Below are 27,835 nucleotides of genomic sequence, written 5' to 3' on the forward strand. Positions count from 1 at the left end.
TTAACAGGGTTTTCACATACACACCACTAGAGCTGTAACTCCAATTATTTCTGCACTGAAGTCTGTTACTAGTCCCACAAACAGAGGCTTATAAATCTGAAAAAACTCCAGGGCCAGAAACAATCCTCTTTTTTGATCCTCATACCCTTTTAAAATCACTTGCCCTCTAATTGTTTACTCTAGGAAGTTCAAAATAAACAAGGTGACTTCCTGTCTGCCTTCTCAAATCTGACCGACTTTCTACTGTGAGTATTTTCTACTTGCTTGATGTTAGTCCTTGTAAGACTAGCATCCGCCTCAAAATCAAGTGTGTTCTTTAGGCCATTTAGTTCATCCCTTTTAACTTTCTCCTTAGTTAAACCTTAAAACAGATCATCTCTAAGTCCATTTATATAAAAGTCACAAAATCTTTCCAGTCTCACTTTTCTACATATCATGTAAAGCACTTAGCACAAAATTAAAAAACAAACAAACAAAAAATCCAACCCTGGGTCCTGTCTTTAAATGCATCAGAGGTTAATGAACGGTCTCCTGACATTTTTATTCCTTATTATGTTGACGGCACACGCAAGCTTTTCAATCAACCCACCCTTTCTAGAGCAATGGCAACAGATGAAGCTTTCACTTGCCTACTCTCAAGCTAAGAAATAAACCTGATAAAAACCTTCCTTCCCAGATCCCCTCCCCCTGATAAGGTGAAGTACTTTCACAGAAACACTTAGACCTGAAAGACAAATAAATGCCAGGTTTATATCAATGTTTCCTGAACTAGACGTTATCCATGTTGGTAAATGTAACCATACTCAAGATTGATTTAAGTGCTCCCTTTACCCTTCCCTTTCAGAAGCTGCTCCCTCCCTTAAAAATACCAAGATAATAATTGTACAGACATTCACAAAGACACACAAAATCAACCTGGAAACAACCAAGTAATGTAAAGCTTTTAATTGTCTTAATAACGCTTTATTTTCTTCAGACCAAGGCCACATATATGATATTGTGATTAATAAAAACAGAAAAGCAGTTACAAGAAAAAACAAAATGGAAGACTAACAAAGATTATTTTTCCTAATTACTGGAACTTCAGGGAAAGACAGTCATAAGGGGTTAAAAAAAAAAAAAAAAAGAGAGAAATCTTGGGACTAAACAGTTTGCTGCTTTTAATTAAATTAAAAAAAAAAACTACACAAAGTGCCTGAGTTGACCCGCTAATTAATTTATAAGTAATGAATTCTTAAGTAACTTCATTTCTAGTTCACTCACTGATGCACTTTTTTTTTTTTTTTTTTTTTTTTTTTTTTTTTAGGAAAAGACAAGGCCAAGATGACTATGAGAGAATCTTCTACCTATGTCTTTTGCTTGAGGGTCAAGAGTAATAATAGTTTTATTAAGTTATACTTAGTTTAATAAATATTAAATTAACAAATTTTTAGTTTATTCATGTATGTTTATTAAATTATAAGTTATTAGGAGCTATATGTTTGCATGATCACTACTGCTGTTTGATGCACCCAATTTAACAGCAGCTATAATTAACAGAAGTAACACGTGAATGTGACTAAATATGGATTTGCAGGGAAGTTTATCAGAATAAACAAAGAGCTACTATTTAGCTCTACAGTGACATTGATAAATAGCCAGTCTTATTCGTCCTCTCATACCAACACAGGCCTAATACCCCTCTTCATCGTTCAAATAATACGATGCTCTAATATATTTCTATAGAATTCCATATTTCCAGATTATTAAAACATGTAGGCTCATAGATCTTTCCTAACATCCTTAGCTTTCCTAGTATGAGTAAGATCACATCCAAGTCTCAGCTAAGGAGGCTAGAAATTCTGCTTATGGGATCAAAATGATATGATATTTGCCATAGTTTAACTATTAGAAAACAGATAATTTCCAATCAGCTTAGGCAATAAACTCAAAGTCACGAATCCAATATTTTAGTGGGCATGCTATCAGCAAAGTAATTGTCTTAACATTTTCAGCTTCAACATTTTGCTGGAGCATAGTTAGGTTATTCTCTTATAAAAAAAAAAAAAAGCGTCAACAACAGTATTGGAAACTTCTGAATTCATGTAGGGTGTGAGAGAGCACAACTCAGTCCAAAGCAAGTTTAATATCTATTTATCTTGGGATGCAAACAGAATAGTTTGCCAAAAAATGTCTATAATAATAAATCTGTTTCAAAATACTTCACCAATATTAGAGCTGTGCAAATGCTGATGAGTCTTAGCATGAAGTTGTTTCACATGCACCCCTAAAAGATCAATGTAATTTTAAAATTGCATCATCAAAAGAACAACCCAGACTAATTTCAGTTAAAGAAAGAAAGAATGTTCACCTCCTGAAAAAATGTGATTTCATGCAACTCCTAGCCTATCATTTAACATTAAATATTTCAACACGGAAAAATAATCCAAACAAATTCACTTGCTAGTTACTTAGGAAAGGACTCATTATACAGTTGTTTTCACATTGGTGTTCATAACACCACAATTTTCTCCTCTTCTGTATTACAGAGAGAGCTGCAGTTTATCATGTACCAGCATGAGACAGCTGTTGGCTTTTTTTTTTTTTTTTTTTTTTTAAAAAGTCAAGGCCACTGTCAATGGCTATGGCTTTAGTCACACAGTGCTCCTTCCTACTAAGATAAGGACCCATAACCTTTTCAAAAACAACTTCAATCTTAGAGCTTCACATGCTTACACAACTTTTAATAAAAAGCTCACTGGGAAAGCTAATAGAAATTCTTTCATGTAAAACATACTCGAGTTGCCTCCAATCCAAAAAGTGTGCTCTAGCTAGCACCAATTGGGCCATAGATCTTTGCAAACGTTTTCTAGAAATTCATGCATTGCAAAATAAAGCATGAATTCAAAAGTGTAATTTGTGATGTAAGGGCTTCCTGGGGTAACAGAGGATACATTTATAAACAAAGGAGTCATTGTGAAGATTATTTTAATTCATACGTGCATTGTAACTTACAGCATGAAACTAGAGTGACTGCCACACATGCAACCCAATATACCTTTAAAATCTAGCATATATTTAAAATATAATTAATATATCTGTGCATGCACACGTTTATCTCTTAACGGAAGTGCTTTTATGCACAAGTAACATACAAATCCAACTTTAAAGCCTGATTCAACATGATATACCCAAGACAAACCAAGTCTCCTGTTGCAGTAGGGTCACAGAAGAAAAAAAAAATAGAGAACAAAGAATGCAGTTTATTGCTGCATGCAGTTATTTGCTTTGTGATTAAGGTGATTTTATACGCATCTTCCACAAGCCGTGCACAGCCGCAAGCAGTAGACACTGATCATCATAATCGGTATCTCTGACCAACAGCATGTACTCAGTGACTAGGAGGTTATGACCCTTCTTTTCCCAATACTTAGCTTACAACAGTCTCAAATGCCAGAATTATTAGAGGATTAAACTAAAGCAACGTACTTGACATGATTTCCAAATCTAATGTGGTAACTGAAGCTAGTACAAGCAACAGAAGCCTATTTATTGAAAAAGAAAACAAAAGTAACTGTGTGCAAATAGACTTCTGAACATTGGCTGTCGGTGTGGTTTGGATGAAAGTGTTCTTTCACAAATCAAAAAGCAGCAGCTAGGTGTAAATAAGCATACTTTTCCATATTTACTGGTGGATCTATAAAAAAGAATTTTTAATATAACCTTTTCTTAAAGGAAAATATTTTAACACCTCTCTTTTCCAAGGGTAGGAATAGTGCAATCTTCCTGTTAATTTTACTAAAAAGTATGCAAGACTTGCTCAAGGAACATGAACAAGTCTCAAGTTTTCCCACACCCTGACAAAACATTTATTTTCATCTAAAAATGAGACTGGCCGTACTTGCAAAATTTCATGTAGTGCACGCAGACTTTTCCATACAGGAATGTTCTTGGCATAAGTTGCACGATGAATTCAGACCATTACTAGCTTTCCATTACTGGCCTGTGTGAACTCACACTTTGGAACGCAAATAGCTCCCTCCACACCTTTTGACTTATGCTATTTTAATAAAGGCTGAAGCTACTCTAGCCTTCAGGAATCTACAGTACTATAAAGGAAAGCAATCTAAGCATAACATTATAACTGCCAAAAATCAAACAAACAAAAAACGCAGCAACAAAACACCTCTCTCATAAGATATAGAAAACGACTAAGAACATGAGGAAAGCAACTCACACTTGGATTCTGGTTGTTTGACTTAACACCAGAGCTCTGCTAGAGAAATGACTAGGGAAAATTCAGCTTCTCAGAAAGGACTGCTTCTTTCAGCTGCTTTTTTCTTGCCTTTATTTTTAACTACCTGTCCAAGTCATTGTAACTTAAGAGATTTATGTTTGCATGTAAAAAGTAAAAACAATACAGAAACGAATTACGGCACACTGATACTGACTTTTTATTATAATTACCCCTGCCAGAAAGATGAAAAAAGGAAAGTAAGTAACATTACTTGAACGTTTTCAAGCCAGATAGGACAGAAGAATTTAACGTATTTAAGCAGAGGTGATGCAGAGTTCTCCTCAAACTCTCTAAAACTAATCTGTTTTAGTGTCACCATTGTTCTGACTCACAATTGGATTAAGCGTGTTGGTTTTAACCTTTAATTTGCTGGGGTCTTTTTATTTCTTCACATTTAGTGCTGCAGGGGAAACTCCTGGACCCAAGCAAATTTCCACTGCTAGCTAGAACTCAACATCATTTTCAACTATCATCTGATGTACTGGTGACAAAGGAAAAGATGTATATGATCTTCATCAGTCATACTGAGGCCAGGATCTGATGATGTTAGGGAATCTTAGTGTCAGGCTGTAGTAGATGCACTGATCTAGTAACTCAGTTTACCACTCCAGATGTATTAAATCTTAACTTTGTACAAATATTATGCCAGATCAAGTAATAATCTGACCTTCCATTGGTGGCACAAAACTAGCATTAAAAAAAAAAAAGGCAGGATAAACACTGTACTCTGTTTCAGTTAAAAGGTGTCATGTGCCCACACCTAATCTGGATGAAGTGTATATTGCCAGATGTGATGCTAACAAAATCCATGACAACCATTTAGGAAGTACTTATTTTCACCTGCACGTTTCACTGTAAAAACCAACTCAGCAGTGAGGTTTCAGGGAACAGATTTTCTGACATGTTCCAATAACTTCTGAAAGATACTGGTAAATAAAGGAAACAAACATATCTCCACTCCAAGCCTTTTCCCATCTCAATTACATAAGAGGTTCCCACATGGTTATTAGGGTTTGGGAGGTGGAGGTGGGAGAGTGTTTGTTTTCTAAGGCCCCTTTTGCAATTAGTTGCATCGAAAGCTTAAAAGCATCAAGTGAAAAGCTAAAAAGCAGCCAGAAAACCAAAAGAGATTTAAAAGACAAGAGTCACAAAAAATACTGACCTTACCTTTCTATGACCTAATTCAGAATTATCAAGTGCTGGAGGCTGACAAAGTAAAACATGATTTTTGCTGGAATAGGAGGGATAAAATTAAATGTTAAAAATACATCTTATCCCTAATTCCTAGCATATTGAAAGAACACCTAGAGTATCAGTTTCTAACTGTTGCTAACAACTAATGCTATGAAGAGCTGGCTACTGCAGCAGTTACCACAATTTTTGGTACTGCTCTCTGCAGATGTGGTCCAAAATGCTCTCAGGTGCCAGCAATTTGAGTAACAGGAACCCAATTAAAGTCTACTCAGCTGTTTGAAATAACCTGATTTTCACCCACAGCTCATAAGCATCTCATTCCAGGAATGGAATAGCTACAGGTTCATTAAAGGCTTGTTAATAAGTATTTACTCTTGACAGCATGCAGAAGCGTGTTAAACCCAAACTAGCTTTCAGAATAGAACACAGCTATGAGCTTTCTTGAGAGAAGGGATTACACAAATTTTGGGAAGGTTCTACAGATTTAAAGAGAGATTAATTCTAAAATTAAAAAAATACACATTTAAAACCTAAATCCTGAAACGTGAACAAATGAACTGTAAAATTCAAGCTACAAGTTGATTTTACATCCTTTTTAAAATGTTCTCATCAATTCTTGACTTTTTTTGGTTTGCATTTTAGTATTTGTCAATATTTTATTGTTCTTTTTGCTTGATGTACAGAGAGATTCAGAATGTAGCTCTGAGGGACAGAAGCTATCAATCTGAATTACGGATCTTGGTTCCCTTTGGATGTAGACACAGAAAGATTCATGCATCCAAAATATTTCATATGTGCACAGAAGAGTCAAGATTCACCACTCTGAAATCTACCCAAATTGGGACTGATTTCTTAAATCCACCTCTCCGAAATTTTAGGCAGCTTATTCAGGGCTGTGAAGTGTTCCATTTTACTCACCAAGTTCTCTCTTAAGTTAATCACAGAGGCTTACCCAACAGCACAGCGATCACATTACCCCCTCCCAACATGGCAGTTGCAAAGAACAGTTCACCTTTCCCAGCTGAGGGACTGATTCTTGTACCACTGACCTCTATAGACTGTACCTTAATCACTTGACTTTCTGGTCTTATGGGCTGAGAAACTCCATCTTCCCCGCTAAACTGTTCCATTTTGTAGATAACGGATCTGATTTCAGCTGCTCAGCCCAAAAAGGTCTTCCTTCCTCCAAGTATGTACTTTTCCAAGGTATTCCGAATAAATTCTGTCTCTTTCAGACAGTAAATGGAAGTGTCCATTTCCACACTTAGACTGAAAAAAAATCTAGAAACATCTTCCAATTAAAAATACCTTAAAACAGAAAATAATTTTATTGCAGGATCGCCAAGCACACTAAAGCCATTGAGCTTCTTCTACAAGGCTCCTGATAGGCTCAGAACCACCTTTACCTCTCTGATGATTACACTGAGACAAGAAGGATTTAAACATTTCAGTAAACATCACGAAGCCTTAAGAGCTCATGTTATTTGCCTCATACTCTTTCTTTGTTCTACATAGTTAATCCTGCTCAAATTACTAGAATTATACTTTTGGCTGTATAAAGAAAACTGTTTTCTTCCTTTCTTCTCTTCACTCTAGCCATCAGAATGATATGGAGCACGATGACAGAATTTACACTTTAGCATTAAATAAAAACTCTTGAGGGAGAGGGAAAAAAAAAAAGGATTCCTGGGGGTATCTGAACTAGTGCCTGAAATACACTGCCTGTTTGCAACATCTCCTTAAATCTTTCTCTGCTACAACACTTTTCCATGACATTCATATCAGTAAAAACTCCCCCTAGGAACCATAATATATGGATAGAAAGATTAACATATTTTTTTAATTACCTTTAAAAAAAAAAAAACTAACAAGATGATGCCTAAACAAAGCCCAACAAGTTCAGCAATAACCAACCTGGACTATTTTCTGCTCAGCCAAGAGGGAGCAGACAGCCAGCAAGCTGCTGACTTTACATCCAGATGTTTTATTGGGCCACGCAAATAAATGGAAACAAGATTTTCAGTGTCTTTGTTGAGATATTGGTCCACGGAAGGAATGGAGGGAACTAATTTCAGTGGTCAAAAAAAAATTAGGATAATAGCAGCAACCATTGCACTGCACCCTACTAACACTAGTTCAAGGCTTTTCTAAGTATTTACCAGGAAAACAATAATCACTCAAGAGTTATTTTCTTACATAGTCACATTTCCAATTCATTTTTTTCAATAAACTCTGTGATCAGTAACTGATTTGAATAAAATATTAATTCTAAAGTATGAAAATTATGAAATTGTAAATGTGTATATATATGCAGCCAGAAACTTAAGTGGCAATATAAAACATAAAATAAATGTTTTTGCATACCTGTATAATTATATAGCAAACTGTCTGCCCTGCTAAGGTGAACTGAACATGAGCAGACTTCAGGTCAGCGGCTTTAAAGTTAGGAGAGTCTTGTTATGACTTTTAAGGAGTCCATGGAGGTTTATATTTATGTTCAGTAGACCACTCGGCTCAAGACCCAACATTCATCAAACCATACCGTAAGTACTCTATTAGAGCTAAAAATAGAGACCTTCCTAAATTTTTTTAGCTAAGCTATGGATTGGCTGCTGGTATTTAAGAGTGTTTCAGCATTGTTTATTGACCCTTCAAAGAAGCTTGACACATGCTCATACTCTAGGTTGAATATCTGTGCATCTGTCAAAAGACTTCTCGTCAAAAGGAATGGGGAAGGAAATGATGGGTGCCATATTTTGGGGCCTCAGAACATGTGATTCTTTAATTAAGAACAAAGAAAGGGCAAAGTGCACAGTAGCAATATGCTAACATCAGACAGAAGCAATAAATAAGTGATTAAATATTAATGTTTGACATGTTCCTCTCCCTGAGAGAAGAGAGTCAGACCCTCAAGCAATTCACATAATCTTCCATTCCAAGGAAGGTAATTTGAGTTCTGTTCAGCTTCTGTGGATTTTCCTAACAGGATCTAAAGCGTCAAGAGCTCTGAATGGAATATGTATTTATAAAGAAATCATACAAAAAATAGGAATGCAGATCAGAAAGGTACCTTTAGACTTACAACATCCAGTGCCTTAGTCTGGCAGATCATAACCTTTTCGGAAAACGATCAAAGGTCACTTTAGAAGTTTTGTGTACCTCCCCTTGTCACCCACTGCTCCTATTTGACAACTACCGCAGAACCTCGGTTTGATTAGGTATAGAGACAAAAACCCAAATGTCTGCTTACAGGGACACACTATCAGGGACAGGATGGAAATTTTACAAATGGGTAGCTGGGGAACAGGCGCACTTTATGCAGAAGACAGAGCAGCTGTTTCTGTTACTGAGGTCTGCTCTAGTCCTCTTTTACCACTGCCTGCTCAGCTAAGGAATTCTTAGTGCAAAGAGAGAGCAAAAGAGCACACGTGAGCAAAAGAGCAAGTGAGAAAGAGTGTGAATGAGTGAGAGTGAAAGAGGAGAGTAAAAGAGCAACTGAGGGAGGGAAAGAGCAAGTGAGAGAAAGTGGAGCAAGAGAGCATCGTAGTAGCCACCAATACCTTTATTTCCCCAAGCCAGACAGCGGCAAAAGGAGAAAACGCAGCATCACTTGGTTCTTTCAAGGCTCTGTGCTCTCAGTTCTCCCCAAGAGGTAAAGGAAATTAAGTGGGAGGTTATAAAAGAGAGCCCCAAAGAGGCATGTTGATGGATGGTTTACTGCATTTTCCACATCAAATAATTTTGTATTGTTCTGACAAAAAACAGCAATTCCAGATCCAGCACATAATTCCCTAGTAAATAGTATGGTGAGTCTTGGCCAACTTTTGCTCACAAGAAGATGGTATTCTGACATACGCACCTACATGCTGGAAAAATTAAATCCAAGAGGTGTAAAATTGCTGCACTGGAATCCTCTACGCAAGTGGTTGTGGACGGTTCGGAGCAAACTACCTCAAACAGGCATGCAAGAAAAAATAACCATGCATTCAAGAACTGCAGCCAAAACGGGAGGAGTTGTTGTTTATCTCTTCTCAACATTTGGGATCAGGACTATGCATTATTATTTTGCTGACTTCTCTTAGGAGCAAGAATCAAAACGTAATTCACCATGAATATTTATGAACATTCATTCCTTACGCACTTTCTTAGCGGTCAAGAGCAGTGTTCCCTAAACGTACTTTTTCCCCTTGACCAGTATGGACAGCAGAGGGGTGCTTCCAGGAGATCCGTCACAGAAGAAAGGGCACCTCAACAGAAAAAGGTACCACGCTATTAGGATCTCTCTGAGTGAAGAGCAACAGTTGGGGACCCACTCACAGAGGTTCTCATTAGAAGAGTCCCACAACAGAACATCACTATTGTTTCAGGAGGTATGATTTTGAAAACAGAGACAAACAGACTAAGCAGCACCATTCAGACAAAGAACTGGTTTACTAAGGGCAAGCGAGAACTGCTTTGGAACACTGCCAGTGGAATCATCTTTTTGCAATGGGAACATTTTTATCCTCACAAAGAGATTCACAGAGAATCTTAGGCACTGCCAGATGTTATAACAAAGCCCCAGAGAGATCACATTTGCATTTGTGGAGAGTTATATTTATTACTTCAGGACACTGGGCCATTCATAGCAGCAAAAACTAGTATTTCTGCACAGCAACAATGAAAATCATAGTCCAAAGAAATAAGCTGAATTCTTATGACCCTTCAGATATTTTTTTTAAATATTAAAATCAGTTCTCACATCTGGCTTTAGATTTTTTTCTTTACAGGCTCAACTGTCACAGTTTCTTCCGTCACTCCTCGCATGTTTCTTGTTCCAGGCACCTAACAAATGTACCCTCTAGCCTATTTCCCATTGGCCTACATCTTTCTTGAAATGCAGCGCCCAGATCTGAACTTACTGCTTCATTTAAGGCACCAAGTCAACTGTAAGGACTGCTTTGTAGATCTTACAGTTAACGTTGCTGTTTATACAGCAAGTGACGTATGTGGATCTTTTCCAACACAGTTCAACAAAAGGCAACAGCTTCAGTTTCTCATCTACTACATTCTTCATATCCTTTTTATAAAGGATTATTACTACACAAGTTATTTTCCACCCCATATCTGAGTAATTGATTATTCTCATTTTACAAGGAACTTCTGAACTTAATAATTTAACGCTGTCTCTCCAATACTGTAAGATTATTCTGAATTCTGATCCTGCCTTCCAACATTCTTGCAGGTCTCTAGATTAATACCCGCTGAAAGTCAGTGTTGCAGATTCTCTGTTCCATCATCCTACTCATCAACACAGTTTAAATTGTTTTAGACCTAAAACTGCTTCGCTTCACTCCACCAATTAGACCTAGAAAGATACAAAGTCCTCTGAATACAGTTTTACACCATTTTTGTGTTCCTGCACCTTACACCACTTTCATGTAAACTTCCTTTCCTGAGTTCACTCATGACTGATGTCCTGAGATAGCATCGAAAGCATCATTAAAGCTGAGATATATCTGCTAGTTCTGCCCTACGTCTAATACCTTATCACAGAAAGAAACAGATCCGTTTGACTGTTTCTTTGGTGGTTATCTCTTTCCTGTCACCCTATCGTTGCTTAAAAATAAGCTTTGTGTCAATACTTCTACAAAGAAAAATTAAGAAAAATGGAAGTATAGAAACTTGGTGAGAAAGAGCAGCCCACGTTCCCCAGGGAGAGGTAAACTAGTCTGATGGACTGCTGTTTGTAATATACAGAGTCTCTTTCAGTAATTTGTTTTGTAAGTAGCATGATTGCTTCACAGTTAATTTATGCCTACATAGCGCATCCGTACCACTGGAAGTGTTCGACTTCCCAGTACCCTTCTACTCCTTATAACAGCACAATTGCTTCTGTGGTAGTGCAGTGAACTAGACAAAAAAATAATCCAGGTTTAACCCCATTTAAAAGAAAAATAGATTAGTTATCTTTTTACTCAGATCTGCTCCCTGATTCAGTTCGCTGCACAGCTGATTGTGTCAGCACAAAGGAAGGAAGAAGAACAGGGAAAAAACTAGGTCTGCCTTTGACACCAGCAGAACTAGCTTATACTGATCATGAAACTGCAGGTTAAAGACAGAGATCCTGATGCGTCAGGAGCTTCCTGCCTTTTATAAGATAGTGAAATTGATTGATTTAAGGCATGGGACAGAGCTGACCTGTACAAAATTTTTCAAAATCAAAGCTTGCAACAAGGGATCCAAAGAACTGAACTGCATAAAGAGTGATAAAAGAGTTCCTATGGGGCTTCTCTTTAATAAGACAGACAATGGGAGCAAATGGGAGCAAACTTCTTGTTTTATTCTCTCAGTTGTTTGTTGGGTAAAACAGAGGCACAATGGAAAGATAAATTGGAAATTAGGCTCTGACAGACAGTATACACTACAATTTCTGCACTAAAAACCTGCTGCATAGAGGAACTTACAAGCAGCACAATTATTATTGTAGTATATTCCACGTAACTGGAACGCATTAAGTCAGGGCAGCACTTCAGCAAGATGTCTCACAGGAAACCGATTTTGCCTTATTAGCATGAACAACAATCACAGCTGCTCAATAAGGACAAACTCTGCAAGTGCTAAGTAGCTAATCATTGAATAACCAGATGTTAAATGGATTTGTAATTCAGTGCACAGGTTACCAAAGAAATAGGAAATTACTGCAGCATTAGTTGAAGACATTAAGAAAAAAGCTGCTTCAGCTAACAGCTAGCGTACAGTGCTCTGCTCATTAGCTTACTTCTTCAGAGGGGGCCTCCAAACCCCCCTCCATCTCAGTACGCCCTTAAATCATGTTTTCCAAGCCATCATCGTTCCACTTCCATTCCTTCTCATGTAACTGCTATTGGTACACACTGCAAATTTCTGCATATCACAATCATCTATTAAACAGGATATATCAAAGAGAAGCAAGAACACACTCAGGCCTCTTTGGCTGAAGACAATTCTCCAAGTTTCTGAACTGCAAACTACAGCACTCGCTGCTGAGGAAGAAGGGAAGCAAGTTCTTTATCATAATGTTCCTTTATATTATTTTAAGGCTAGGAAATAGTACAAAAGCAGAACAACATAATGGGATAACATATAACATCAAGGGATTAAAGCATTCTAATTCATCTATCCAAGGTAAATCAACTTACTCCAGTAAGTACACACATATTCCAACCACTTAAATACATCAGCGATATCACCAACAAAATGCATAGTATTTAAAAAAGGAATATATCAGTACTTATTTGCTGATGTCAAAAGAAGAATTATTGCACTACCCATTCTGGAGAGAGCAGTATGTTTTTAAGCGCAGGGAGACCTTTGTGATATATTACGCCAACATTTTATTTGGGGGAAACAAGAACTATATGAAAGAAGTAATTCATCAGTTGGCAGAGTCCTGATACTTTCTAGCAGTTAGCTAAGGCTGACTTTATTTCTGGCAAACAACAGGAGCTGAACACATTTCTGACGAGCTGCATATTTCTCCCCAGTAATTCAGCAATAGTAAGAGCCCAGTAAAGCATATGCAGATGGAATCCTGCAAACTGAACAAACCAAGAAAAATTGGTCTGATCCAGCGTTTTGTTCAAGGGATGTTATCATCCCAGGAATTAGTGAAAAACAGGATGACATTTCTAGTGAAGGTGGTGGCTTGACACCGCTTTCCCAACAGAATTTGGAAGAAAACAGTGCAAACGATAAGCAGATCTTAGTCTCACAGTAATCCGAGAAAATCTAAAATGGGAGCTACTGGCTTTTTCTCTCTCCCCTGATCTTTTTATAACAATTTGTAATCACAGGGGGATCACTAGTAGAACTATTTTATTTTAACAAATAGAAAGTTTTCATTAAGCATGGAGGAGGTGAGGGAAATTATCTGGTCAGTTGATGGCCAGCTGGAAACCAGATGTAAAAAACACTCCCTCCCCCTCCTTTTGGTGACCAAGTGATTTCCGGAGGAAGAGAAAATTTTTATCAGGTTTATGAAACTACACAAAATAATACCTTGTAAGTGAAAAACTCTTATAGGTCAGTGCTGTAATATCAATGTATTGGACACCTGTACAAATCACAGTGGCATTTTCCTATTCTACACTCAATTCCAAGGTGAGAGAGTACGATAGGACAGTGACAGATAAAAAGGAAACCTAGACAGCCAAAATGAAAGGAAAAAAACTAGAGGACAACTTTTTTTGTTCAAGTGTTTTTATATTTTCCCAAAATAGTTGGTGGAATACCTTTCCCTTAATGTTTTCACGTCAAATAATTATTTATGTTTTGCAGGCAGAACTGAGACCATACAACATGGAGGTAAAAGAAGGTGGCACCTAAGCTTAGGTGACACCTAAGCTCATGTAAGAAACATCTTACCAGGGGCTGGGGAAAGGTCCACAAAAACCCAGTAACATTCATTTCTTAAGTTTAGGAATGATACTATGCTTCTTACATAAAGAAACTACACTACATGGTTAGATGGCTAAGGCTTATAATGCATCTAAGCTGGAGAGCCTTTTAAAAAACCCATGCAATATATGTTCCTCATTAGACCGATTCCATAAGAGATCGGCTCAATAAACATATCAGATATCCTTCCAACCCTAAGCATTCATTTTTCCGCCCTTACTCACAACTCAGCAGTGAATAACTGGCGTTCGCTCTCAACAGTGTGCACAGCAACGGATCCTGCAACAACATCCTCTCCCTATATATGTTCTTAGGCTTACAAAAAAGAGAAACTACAGCACCAGAACTACCCTGAGTTCAGACAGATTTTATCTGGACTAAAAATTTCAGTCCTTCCCCTATCACTCAGAAATATAATAATTACAAACCTCCACAGGAACAAACCCTCCGCAATGGTAAAAATCAACTTAATACATCCCATGTGCCGAGCCAAAAACACTGATATTAAAAACAAAATGATATTTTCAATCTTCAAATCATTCACTTCCAGAAAATATCTCAAAATATAAAAAGGTACGTTATATGGCAATGCCGTTAAATAAAACGGCATCCAGTTGAAATAATGAGCACATATTACAATCGTAAAATTTTTAGCCAATAAATACATTCTGCCAGAAAAAAAAACAAACAGAAAAATAGATCACATCTTCGACTAAGACATCTGAATACAATCTCAGAGAAAACAACTGCCAGCAACGCATCCCCAGTTGTGGTGTTGAGCTGAATAACTGAACCAATGCGTGGACCAACGCGTGGAAGACGCATACATGCTTATCTCAAATGTGACATTCCTCCTCCAACGCATCCAAACAGCCTCAGGGAAATCCTTTGGTGTGCAAAGCTGAACAATCACTATGCAACAGCAGCAATCCACACAGCAGCCCAAGGACAGAAATACCCAATTAGAAGCAGGAAAGTTGTTTCACAAAAAATCAGCGTAGTCCCATCCTCAACCAAAGGAGCCCTTTCCACACCAGATTAAGCCAGCTTAAATGTGAGATGCTGCCAAATGAAGTGGTCAGCACCCTTGCCCTCTCAGTTTTTTGCTTAATTCATCTGAACACTAACCCTCTATTAAAATTTGCCCCTGCACATCATTAGCATCAACACAGTGGAAGTAGTGGGAGCATATGCTACTTCTGGCAATGATCCACAGTTCACTGTCTTAACTCAGTCATGAAGCCATACCTTTAACTCTGCAAATGTTCACAAACAAACCCGAGAACTACATTCTTGAATTTGATTATTCTCGAAAGCTACACTTCCAAGACACCAGTTCTGTGGCTCATTACAATGAATCTATAGATTCCTGCTCTGTAGCTTTAATATTTTCCTTTGCTTCACAGGACATATCACCTCTTCTCACTCTAATACCATGCTTTGTTTGAAGCTATTAAACTGCCTCACCTTTCAAGCAGTCCAATCAATTACTATTACCGATTAAAAGCAATTAGGTCCAGCCTGTATTTAGATCGTACCCTGTATCCTGAAAACTTCACCACTTTTATAAGCATGTCTTTTTATCAGACCAAGTGATATCTCCTTGCAATAGGCTTTTCCTTTTATATAGTCCACAGAGAGAGATGAACAAAGCAAAACAAAAAATTTATAAAGACATTGGTAGCAATACATCCAGGCTTATAACTCCCCAAAAGCATCCACTTACAAAAGCTGCTACATTAAAAGAAAAAGTGTATTAAATATATAAATGAAGTGTGATTTGGGTCAGTCATGTTATTTAGCTTTGATCTTACTTCTGATTTCACATGGTCAGTATGTGAATAAACATGGCTCCAGAACCTCATGCTGTTCAGTCATAAGACTAAACCACTGTGACAATTTCTTTCCCACAAGTTCACGTGGTAGTTTCTAATTGAGATTTAACAAGCAAGCTGAAGAGCTTAAACAACTGGTTTAAGTTCACGATACATTTACCAACTTCCACCATCTAAGGATATGCTGCATGTTTAAGGTAATTTACAGCACACAATGCAAGCTTTATATAAATTCTTCTGTAATTAAGACAAGCCGCATTCTCAAGGGAATAACTTCAAGAAAATGACAGTAAGGCTTATTTCTCTGTTTGGTGCATTCACATTAAAACAGCACTATGGCAACAGTAGGTCCACTAAAAAGCCCACTGCACCACCTTTAACAGAGCTGTAATCTTGATAGTGAGTAGTAGTTATCCTGCACAGAGCTACACGGAGGAAATATGGATGAAACAACTGTGTGTTTGTCAAAACACTACTGGTACAGTAAAGAAGCTTATAGACGAGAACAATTCCAGCTTCCAATGAAGAAGGGAAAAAGGGAGACAGTGAATATTCATTAGAAACATCAATAAAAAAATTAAATGAATATAATAACCTCAAGTGCAAAAGGGCCTTCATTCAGAAGCTCTTGGCAGGTAGGTCATTTATGAAATATTTTACCAGAAGGGAGTAAAAAAAAGTATTTTCCCCCAAAACTGCAGACGAAGAGGTAAAACTTGTTTCTTCAACCCAGACATCACCATCTCCTAGAATAAGAGAGAGCAGAACAGAGGAAAGAACCTGCACTTTACCAGAAGAAACAAACTGGCTGGGCACTATGGAAAAAGGCCAGAAAAATCCCCTCTTCCTGATACTAACTCTTGATATTTTCTTTAGAAATTCTCAGGAGTGCTAAGGTGACATCAAAACAGAATAACTGAATTGCACACTAGGTGTATATAACCCCTGCTTTTCTTCTGCTGCCACAGCTCTCCAGTCATCCACTGAACAAGCTGCGTAATCAGAAAGGTAATCAGGTTGGTCAAGCATAATTTGCCCCACTGAATCCACCCTGGCTTCTCCCATTCACCTTCTTGTCCTTCCTGTGCCTAGAAATAGTTTCCACTGACAAAGTGTAAGATCCTGCTATAAATTCATACAACAACAAGAAAAAGGGGAAATATAAGATAGATATTCTGCATTTCACACCACCCACCCTGTCCCCTTCATGCTGCTTCTCAGCTATTCTCTTCTGCGTGCCCTACCAGCACTTTATCAGTGATAGTCTGCAAGTGTTTCCAAGAAGCAAAGTGTTTCTTAGATGCTAACTGTTTGCCTGTTTTATCAGGAACATGCCTTTCTCAACAGAATGACTCAGCCCCAACAGTGAATCAATTATTTAAGAAAGTTGGAGCTGGAACTTACCAAAGGAGAGGAAGGTCAGATTTGCTTGCTGGACCCCATGCACATGCTTGACTGTATCTGCAGGGCATAATATGTTTTGGTCTACACTACTTAATTGCATTTTGAAACCAGAGGGCCTTCTATAATACACTCCAGGAATTCTTCCACTTCTGCCAGACTCACGTACAATATGTTGCAATTCCTCAAATCAGCAATTATCCTCAGAGAGGGAATTCTGTGAGTGAGGGGTCAAACAGCTAAGGCTGGTGACACTTCGGTGAGTAAGTCTGTGTACAGTTATTGACATTGTTTTGTTTTGTAAACAGCAGTTTGCCATTTCCAGGTAACAGTGGCTGCAAAGTGGAGAACTTCATTAAGGGCCATCCGCACTGAATGACCTTTCCTGGGGAAAAAGCAATCCCATTGTTTCAAGATCACTGACTTTGAATGGACCCTGCACAAAAATTTCTCTTTTGGACAGGAGAAAGGAGAAAAAAGGTCCCCATTTCCCTGCATCAAAGCATAAGACCATGAAAGTAATTTTTTCTTTTTCTACCTGACCCCTCCCGCTAAACTAATCTGAAAAGGTGTAATTCTCCAATCTGAGTGCAGTCTTTCATGCTCAGAACTAGGAAAAAAAGAAGGCTCTTCCTAAAGACTTAGGCAACGCTCAGACTCGGACGTTCGGCAAAGGCAGAAAGATCGCACTTGTGAAGCCTCTGTCCAGGAGACAGCTCCTTTTCATAGCCTGCTCTGAAGTTGCATCAGATTCCAGCCCAGCCAGGAAGGATACACACTTCATTCATTTCTGGGAATGGATAAGGAAGGGGGTTGCCAGAGGAAAAACGCACCGAACCATGGCCCCTCCGGGCTCACCTAGGGAAGAGAGGGCTATTGCAGCAGTCAGAGAAAGAGGCGCACCCCAGGTTTGAAAGGATATCTGGAGAACAGCTACTCTCTCTCCAAGACTGAGCTGAAACTAAAGTGATGAACCTTGACTTTTTGAGCCTAAGAATTATTTTTTGTACACATAATATATAAATAAAACCAAATTACTGCTTCAGGAGCTGACTTGTTTCCTTCTTCTACTGCTGAAGCCTGTATACTGCTGGAGGCCAATTCCCCACTCACAGGCACTGACGGTGCTCCACAAAGGCTATATTATGGAGTGTGGTTAGGGTGCTGTGAAATCTGGGCTTGGGTTTACCATCCTGAACTGCACCTATGCCAGGGGCTGGCTAGGTCAGGGAATGACTCTGAAAGACTTGGGAAGCAGTTCAGTGACAGTTTCTTGTGTCCTAACGGTCTTGCTTTTTAAGTCTTTTGATAAGTCTGCTTCCTTAATTTGTGTGCAGCTGTCTCTAAAACATATTAATGTAAATAAAAGAAAATTTGAAAATGAGACCTCTCACAGGAAATCAGACACTAAGGAGGAAGTAAAACCATGGGAGGGAGGGCCTATTCCTGATACCGGAGTATGGGTTCTCAATGGAGTGGTTAAGGAAATTGCCAGATAAAGAGTCTCAACATGGGAACACATGTAAGAGACCCAGAAATAGGGACACTGACACCTTCATAACAACACCACTTAGGAAGCACATGGGATCCACTAGCTGAGGTCATTCATAACAAATTAGAATCTTTTAAGGGATTTTAAGGGACTGGGACTGAATCAGTTTCTATTCAAATCAAGAGATTATATCTAACATGTCTAAAAAGAAAGCTCAAGTGCAAGGTGATTATGCCAATTCAACTGTTCACACTTCTGTCAACAAAAGAGTTGCTGTTTTCTCCCTATGAACTACAGCCCCAAATCTGAAGAACGTAGTTATGTAACATCCTCACTAGCCAGTTTTTCAAATACCACTACATCTCCTTAAAAGTTAAGGAGAAGGGACTGAAGTATTTAAAGAGACACTGCTCTTTTTTAAAAAAAACAAGCTGCAAGTAATTGTGGCCCTCTGTCAGAGGACACTGATGAAGTCTTTAAACTACTATAGCCGTGCTGACATGATTCTCCACATGAACAATCAGACATCTTTTAAAATAAAAAGTCCTCACTATCCTTTCAAGATATAATATTCACATAGAACAATTGCTGTAAAGAGGATCATATTGTTAAAGTAAATGTATGCAAATAAATCATTAGTCAAATTAATCATCTAGGACTTCACAAATAAAACCTCAGAACAAGCAAGTGAGGAACAGAATAACTCCACTTTCAACAATTATTTTCATGCTGCGACTGCTACAATACTGCTTTCAACATTTTTTGTTTAAAACTTGGTGTTCTTTGACAAAAAGTAGTGCAGAAAAGTTTCAATTGCTCCTTTTCCCCTTCAGTGTTGTATTTACATATATTTAAAAGTTACGCCAAAATTGAACCATCAATGATATGCTGTTCCTCACCACTCTTTTGCCATTTTATCTATTCTTTCTTACTGCATTCAGATTCTTACTTTTATTAGTAGGAGATTTTGTCTAGTTCCCTTTGTCCTTTTAATGGGGAAGAAAAGGAAACTATTCTCCTGTAAGAGAATTTGTACTACTGAAAGGCTTAAAAGTAGAATGCCATGTACAAGTGTAAAAATATTGCAAGTTTTACTTACTTCACAATATATTTTTTCTTTCTGGGCAGCACAGTGAAAAGCCTTAAATCTTCTGCTCATCTCACTGCACTGAGACCAGCACAGTTCCCAAAATCGTGACTCATTCTGACCTCACCAAAAAGTTGCTGTAGAGACAGTTTTCCTCTTTAGGGAGACATACTGAACGAATTAATTCATTATACAAAATACCAGGCTTCACTTTGTACACAGAAGAAAAAGCAGGACAAAAACCTCAGTCATGGTCCTGCCTTACCCTTTCTAAAAATCAATATCTCAAAACTGAAAAAGCAGTGGATGTTGCAGACATTTGAACAATTTACTGGGAGGCACTTGTCTTGCCAATAAAATATTAATTTCCCCATCATTATCTGCAAAAATGTTTAATTTCTCCTTTAAAGCACGAAATATTAATATTTAGTTTATTTCTGTAGGTCTTATGCAGCAAAATCTGGCATTATTTGCTCCTTGTGAAATAAAAATTAAATTAGCGTCCAAGTATAATTTCTTAACAGATAATGAAAATGAAAGGGATACCTCCTAGGTGCTCTGAACAGCATTGTTTAGTTTTACATCAAACCTCAGATAGCAGGGTGTTTTTATTTAGAAAAGCTTGTTAGTTAATAAGAAATAGTTTTTTTAAAAAGACTATTACACATTGGAATACAGTAAGTGGAGCTACACTAACTTAAGAGGAGTAACCCTAATATGATGTTTGTTTCTTTCCTCTGTAAAGAAAGTAAGTTTTTCTGTCTAACCCTACAATGCACAAATCGGTGCACAGTTACCGACCAGTTCAACAGAGATGAATTACATACACACTTGTGCTCTCTCCACCCCCACATGTCACTACTATATCCTCCATCGTACTCATTGTTTCCTAACATAATACTTCCTCCTTTCTATCCTGTTTCTTTTGTAGCACTACTCATCTAAGGTGCTTCTGATGTGCATCTCAATGAAGAAAACATAGCACTTCAAAACATTAAGGGAAGCTCAGTACTCCTATCTTAGTGAATTTCAATCCATGGCACTGGAAACCAATTCCTAATCCCTTTAGAAACTTCAAGCTTCAAATTGTCTTATTTATTTATGGCCAATATAACTATGTTTCATGAACATTTAATGGGGTCTCTGTTCATTGCCTAATACAACGTTCAATACTGCAAAGGAAAGATTCTACTGACAGCTTTCATACCAAATGCAAGAAGAGACAGGCATCCGTACAGCACGTATGTTAACTATCTGGAAAACTCTTTGGCAATTAACAACAAATGTATGCCTTTACATACAGAAGTAACCCAAACCAAAGCTTTAATAAACCTAAGAAAGAGATGAAAGTTGGGCCAGTGACTCAAAGTAATTTCATATTTAAGGATTTAAGAATTCTTAAATCCAAGTGCACTTTATGATGTAGATAACCAGTACTTAGATAACATTCAATCTAACCAAAAAAACCCAAGTCTGTGTCAATAGTAGCAGCATGCATATATTACTAGGAACATTAAAACTGTATAGCATGTTTAGCAAAGAAAATAAGGACTTCAGAATTGCAGACAAAGATCTTCAGAGGAAGGGCAGTTAACCTTTTGCAGAACACAGGCTGCATGACTTGACTTTGACCTAGAAAGGACACATCACTCCTCTTATTCATGATGTTTCCTGTACGTAAGCCTCAATCCATACAACAAAACCAAATTATATTCTTCAAAACACTCATCAATAACACAAGAATGTTCTTAGCTTTTCAGATAAATTCTGAGATTTAGCAGGAAATAAAAATGATACAAGCAATCCTGGTCTAATACAAACCTGTTAGAGAAACCGGCGCAGCGAGATTGGCAAGAACAGAAAAGTAAATGAGATAAAAGGCAAAGTAAGCCTTGCCAGTTCTTGCCACTCTAAGTCAAGACCAGGAGATGGATAACCATTTTAATCACAACACAATAATTACAGAGTCTAATGCATCAGACCAGTGCCAGTGAAAATTCCTTATTATGCAATAGTTTAAACATATTAGAAGAAACTGGTCAGATTGCCATGGTCCTTATCAATGTCAATCAACATCCTCTGGGCATAACCCTATAATTAAGAGAAGATAAACTGAGCAGGCCAGAAAGGAGGATTATGCAACAAGCTGTCTTGCTTTAAGGTTTTACTAATTCAATACAGGTTAGCAACTGGCAATCTTCTGAATGTCAAGGAAACTCTAGCCCATGAACTTAAAGAAATTAAAAAAGAAAACTCTTTGCAACTACAAGCATATCTGAACAGCAAGGAGGAGTTTAAATAGCTAGCATTGTTATTTTACATGTGATACGGTAAAATTAATATTTTACCAGGTTTTTGAGCAATTTAGGCTGCTGCTGCTCAGAAGAAGAACGGCTTCAGAGACCACTAGTTAGTGTAACTGTCCATAAGACACAGGCTACAAATTGTACAGTAACAGTTCCAGCTCTAATGCCATTAGCTTTAATAGTTTAAGAATGCTTTTTAAGAGATACTAATTCTCTCTCTCCAAAACGCTAGTTATAAGAGTATTTTAATAAACAACGAGAAGGCAACATCTCCCCAAACAGTCATGAGAAATTTTGAGGTCACATTTCACAGTGATCCATGGTGAAATGTGAAAATTCAAAGATTTCATTAGCTTCCTCCCGCCCCCACCCCAGTTTTCTCCACTCTCAGTCAGTGCATGTATGAAATCAATAGCATAACTGCCCATCATAAACAAGGGATGTTATATCCACTTGCCAACAGAACAAATTTACTCTCCTTCTCAGCCTTCTCCGCTACATAAGGAGGTGAACTTTGGGGATGTGTGTTTTATCACTATTTTATTTTTTAAAAACACACTAGCAGCTATTCTTCACCACTGGCACACAAACTACCAGTTAAGACTTTCTAATAAGAAAAAAACACCAAAAACTATAGACGAACTTTTTTCTGGGGTAGGACTAGAGGGTGGGAAGAGATTACACACTGTCAGGAAAAAAGCACAGTTCATACTGAAACACAGAAAATAGGGCTGGAAAGGATTTCAAAAGATTCAGTCCCTGACGGAGACTGCTCTCCAGCACACCTTTATAACAGATACCCCCATAAGCTGTTTTTAATCTCCAAAATGCTACCCAAAGGTAACCTCCTTCCAGAGGTATTTTCCCCCAGCAGATGAAACTAGGAATTATCATTCCTCTGTATCTCTAACTGAAAAGAAACCCACCACTTCATGCCTATGAGAGATATAAAGGGTACAAGCTATTCCTCAACTTGTTTTAGAAGCCTTTTATCCCCCCTTACTGCTGTCGTTTACACGACTCTCAAGCCCCAACTGCTTCTACATAGCAGTTCAATCACGCAAACAGCACCAATCAGCCTACCTATGCTAAGAAAACAGATCTTATCCAGCATTTTAAAACCAGAAACTATTGTCTGTGTCAATATGAAATTAGTTTCAGCAGCACTAATTCCTCCACATGTAAAAGAAAAACAAACAAAAAAGTTAGAGCTTTAGAGATTTTAGAGAGCTTTAGTACCTGATTATGTCAACTAGCATTTTACAGATCAAAATGACATACATCTGTCAGTCCAAAAGAAGACTATTTCTACTAGTTGCAGAATATACGGTTCATATCTCACAGATACACACATCCTATTGACATCACACTTATTTACATTGCTCCACCCAGTAGTGCCCTGTTACATCAGCATTCTGCATTACGCATTGGTTTAGAGCACATACTTGTGACGCTTATGCGCGAGGTAATTGTGCTTATGCCCAGGATAGAGGAATCCAACAGACTCACGGGTCACATGCACCCAAGCTAGAACAGCTCAGCAATTTCGCAGGAAGTAGAAGACTGTATGCTGTACTAACTACAGATGACGATGCTGACAGATGTTACAAGTCAAAGGCTCCTTTCCAGCGCTACAGAGATCCTACAAAAACAGCTAAAAACTGTGCAAGAGCATTAATGAAATCTACATGAAATTGGACAAAATTCTTAAGTGTCTATTTAAAAGTGGATTTGAAAACTACATCATTTATGCTTGTCTTTCACATAAAATGAAAAATTCACAGGCAGTGAGAGTCATTAAGCATCCAAAAGGAGGAAGAGACCAAAGACATGGTTAGAACATTACCAATGAAGAAAGGTTGACTGAAGCATTAAATGAATTTGGTCCCTCCTCAGTAACAGCAGAAAAATATAAGATTCCAAGTCATAGTAATGTTTCCTTACAGCTATTATTTTCTTCAAATACAAATTATGTGCATCCCTTCAAGTACAAAGCTTTTACCCTGCAGCCAGCAAGGTCGAGACAGAAATAATCACAATTCCTCTTTAGTTCCAAAATTAAGCTCAGACTGAAGAGAATTTCTGAGATGATGAAACACCTCGATGAAAAAAAGCACTGCCAAAAGAAAGAGAAACAGCCATACAATACTCTACATAACCTTCATCTAGTTTCTTAGGGTGTATGAATTAGTTACCTTGAAGAACTGCAAAGGAAATTTATTAACAAGTGTCCTTAAATTTAACAAAAAAAGGAAGGTACCAATCTCTAGCACAGTCGCACAAAACAAATAGATCACCCATTAGTAGAGGGTTTGCCTCTAAGGCAAACAAGCAGAAGATATGAAATTCACTGATCATTAGTAATATTTTAGGCTAACAGGTGGTTTAATAATAGAAACAAAGTGCTCCAAAAAAGCAAAAAAGGTATGATAAGATTGACCCATCAGTTTTTTTAAAGCAATCTGTGATAATTCTGCTGGAAGCAGATAGGTGCAAATTGAAACCATAATGAAATAAAACAGTAGATGTGGAAGTTCATCTCTGTAATTAGCATCTTTCTACTCTCTCACATCAGTTTTCCCCTTTTTTCATCTGAGATAGCATATCTACATATGATGATGGAAGGAGCAATTGATTTGTCTCCAGTATACCTACATCTATTAAACCAAGATGGAAAAATAACTTGGTTTCCAAGGGAAGAAGGCAGATTTCCAAGCTGTTCTGACTTGTGCATAGGGATAGTACCCTAAGGAGAGGCTCCCTTCCTTGCCCTGCTTTATTTCAAAATGGCCTCTCTTTGAATATCTTTATGAAACTGTTTTGGCAGATTGGAAATATCCAGGAATATCCCTGTGGCTACTGGTGGAAAAAGAGTAGCCAAATAGACATTCTTCAGTTAATCTGAAATTCAGGTTTGGAAAGCAACGTAGGGAGAAGGATCACTTTTGTTTGCAGAAGATGATTTAAAATATCTGGCCTACTAATGAAGTCCAGAGTTTAAGCTAGTTTATAGAAATAATCTGCATCAAGCAGCCACCAAAGGCATTTCACAAGCTTCTGTAGGATATTGATGTTCCTCTTTTAAAACTTAAGACAATCATGAGCTTGAATCATTGAGCAGGATTGATATCTACTGACTTGTGGATCAAAAGATCAAAAAACTGCCTGCAGTGAAGCATTTGATTGCCTTAAGAGATAACATTTTAGAGAACTATTTCCCTGCAGTCTCACTGTAGCACACATTAACAGACTTCAGAACTCTTCTTTTATGAGAGGAACCTTCACCCCCAAAAAATAAAGAAAGGAAGAAAATCGTGCTGCTCCTTTATCAATACAGTCATTATAGTTCTTTCTAGTGTCTACTAGGAACTGTTTTTCTCTTAAAAGTTAGTACAACATTGCCGTCTATTATGCAATTTAAGAATAAAAGAAAAAAGTTGTCTCAATATTAAATCAGCACCAACGTCCTTCATGTTTCAACACTAGCTAGACCCCTTTCCTTAGAGGACCACTTGTACTTCAGTACAATCCAAATCCCAAAATTTCATTCGTGACCGGAATATACAGAAAGGAACATAATGACAATCTGATATAGAGGAACAAATCGTTTATCAAATTTCCCAGTTTATGGATCTTCATTACACAACAAATAATCTTTATTTTGGCAGCACTGTGCAGGCGGTATACAAGAAATGGAATTATCAGCGAAGTATCTGATCGCAAAGCTTGGAACATTACCCACCCTGATCCACATTAGTCTGAGTTTATTGACTTTCTGGGTGTGCTCCCTGAATAAGGAGAGGTAACAGAGAAGTCACCCAACTGCCATTTCTTACATAACTTTAATGCCAAAAAATGCTTAAACTAACCGGATCTTTGAGCTTATTTCTTCCAATTCAAATATCTGTTAGTAGACTGCATTTTAAATACTTCTTGTTTTGAAAAACAAGAATCAAAAGTTCATTTTCTTTGAAGAATAATATTTTGACAAGACAGTAATCTAGGATACTTTTAAAGTTTAAGTAAAAAGTCCTTGTTGCTCTTACTGCTTACAAGCAGAATAATTGCTTTATTTTCCTTAGCTTTACTTAAGGAGAGGGGGCAGGGAGAAACCTACAACACTGCAACCACATATGAACGAAGCTGGCAGTACAATCTAAGTATAATTTCAAAATATGAAGGGAGGGGGTATGGGTATGAGAGAGAGGAGAAGAACAAGGTCCCATGTGGGAGAGATACCCACAATCTCTACAAGTTTTAAGCAAAATTCTTTTTCTAAGTCTTTTGGGAGCTTTTAAACCTACATAGCAGAGTGTCTTGAAATCAATAGAAAGACAGTTCTGGCTACTACTGCTGCCCCTAATAATGATGAAATCAGATGAATTTCATCTTCCCTTCAAGCCCACGTAATTTGTTTTTCATTCTCAGATTTGTTAACGCCCCAAATCCGGATTAAGAGCAGACTTCAGCCCTTTTTCCCGGCTGTGCCATTATTTTTTGCTGGCTGTATCATTACGCTACCAGCGGATTGCAGGATTGTTCAAGCGATGCTCTCAAGTCCCGTCAACGTGGACTCTGAAGCTCTCACAGAAAAGTCGCCTGATCCATTCTTCTCTTTTCTTGTATTGCAAAGATGACACTAGCTATGTTTCACTGAAGGAGAGAAAGAACTAAGTCCTCCTAACACAGCTAGACTTTCTTTACCTTTGCTTAGAATGACTCACCCTTCCCAGAATCTTATTTCTCAGTAGTCAAGAAGCCAGGTGAATTGTGCCTACTCTGACTCTTTCAGTAGTTCAAACTGAGCTGTATTCCCTGTTTTGCTGAGAAAAGCAGTTAAGAACAGGGGTGCTCCCTCAGCATTCATGAACTTCAAAGAGAACTGGAACTTACTATCATCCTCAAATTGCCCCTAACCCTACTCAAAAACATCACTTTGCACTTTTACCTATGCTGCATAGGTAAGTTACAGACGGTATGTTATAGTTTAGTTTGCTTCCCTTCATGTATGGGCAATATTCAGACATCTCTGTATAGCTGTGTTCACATGAAGGCAACTCTTCAGCTTTGCAGAAAAGGACATGGGGTCCAGGTGGACAGCAAGCTGGACATGAGCCAGCAATGTGCCTGTGCAGCAAAGGCCAACAGCATCCTGGGCTGTCTTAGGAAGAGCACTGCCAGCAGGTCGAGGGAGGTGATCCTTCCCTGCTATTCAGCCCTGGTGAGGCCACATCTGGAGTGCCAAGTCCAGTTCTAGGCTCCTCAGTATAAGAGGGGATGGGCATACTGAAGCAAGTTCAGGGAAGGGCCACTAAGATGATTAATGGACAGGAGCATCTGTCATAACGGAGAGGCTAAGAGAGCTGGGACTGTTTAGCCTGGAGAAGAGAAGGTCCGGGGGGGACCTTATCAATGCGTACAAATATCTGAAGGAAGGGTGTCAAGAGGATGGGGCCAGACTTCTCAGTGGTTCCCAAGACAGGATGAGAGGCAATGGGCACAAACTGAAACACTGGAAATACCATCTGAATCTAAGGAAAAATTTCTTTACAGTGAGGGTGACTGAGCACTGGGACAGGTTGCCCAGAGAAGCTGTGGAGTCTCCACCCTTGGAGACATTTCAAAAGCTGACAGGACACGGTCCTGGGCAACATGCTCTAGCTGACCCTTCTTGAGCAGGGGGTCAGACTAGATAATCTTCAGAGGTCCTTTCTAACCTCAGCCGTTCTGCGATTTCTGCAGTTCTTTCAGTACACCAGGAGACTGGACCCTCATAAGTTTACACCGATTCCTGTGGGCTGGCCTAAAGTAAAGGACAAACGTTTG

At 38.1% G+C, this 27,835-nt stretch overlaps 1 protein-coding gene across 6 annotated transcripts in view; it reads right to left on the reverse strand.

Annotated features, from left to right (window-relative positions):
* STXBP6 (syntaxin binding protein 6) overlaps window positions 1-27,835 on the reverse strand; it is a 135,045-nt gene that overhangs the window by 90,654 nt on the left and 16,556 nt on the right. The window contains exon 1 of one of the 6 annotated variants that reach the window (XM_009677726.2): window positions 14,317-14,336. The exons of 4 other annotated variants lie outside the window; for them this stretch is intronic. The gene's annotated coding sequence lies outside the window, so the exon portion shown is untranslated. Of the gene's footprint in view, window positions 1-6,534; window positions 6,747-14,316; window positions 14,337-27,835 lie in introns of those variants that run through there. One more of the 6 variants, XM_009677725.2, reaches the window with a different exon arrangement.

Source organism: Struthio camelus, chromosome 5 (genome assembly GCF_040807025.1).
Source record: "Struthio camelus isolate bStrCam1 chromosome 5, bStrCam1.hap1, whole genome shotgun sequence".
NCBI classification, from domain to species: Eukaryota; Metazoa; Chordata; class Aves; order Struthioniformes; family Struthionidae; genus Struthio; species Struthio camelus.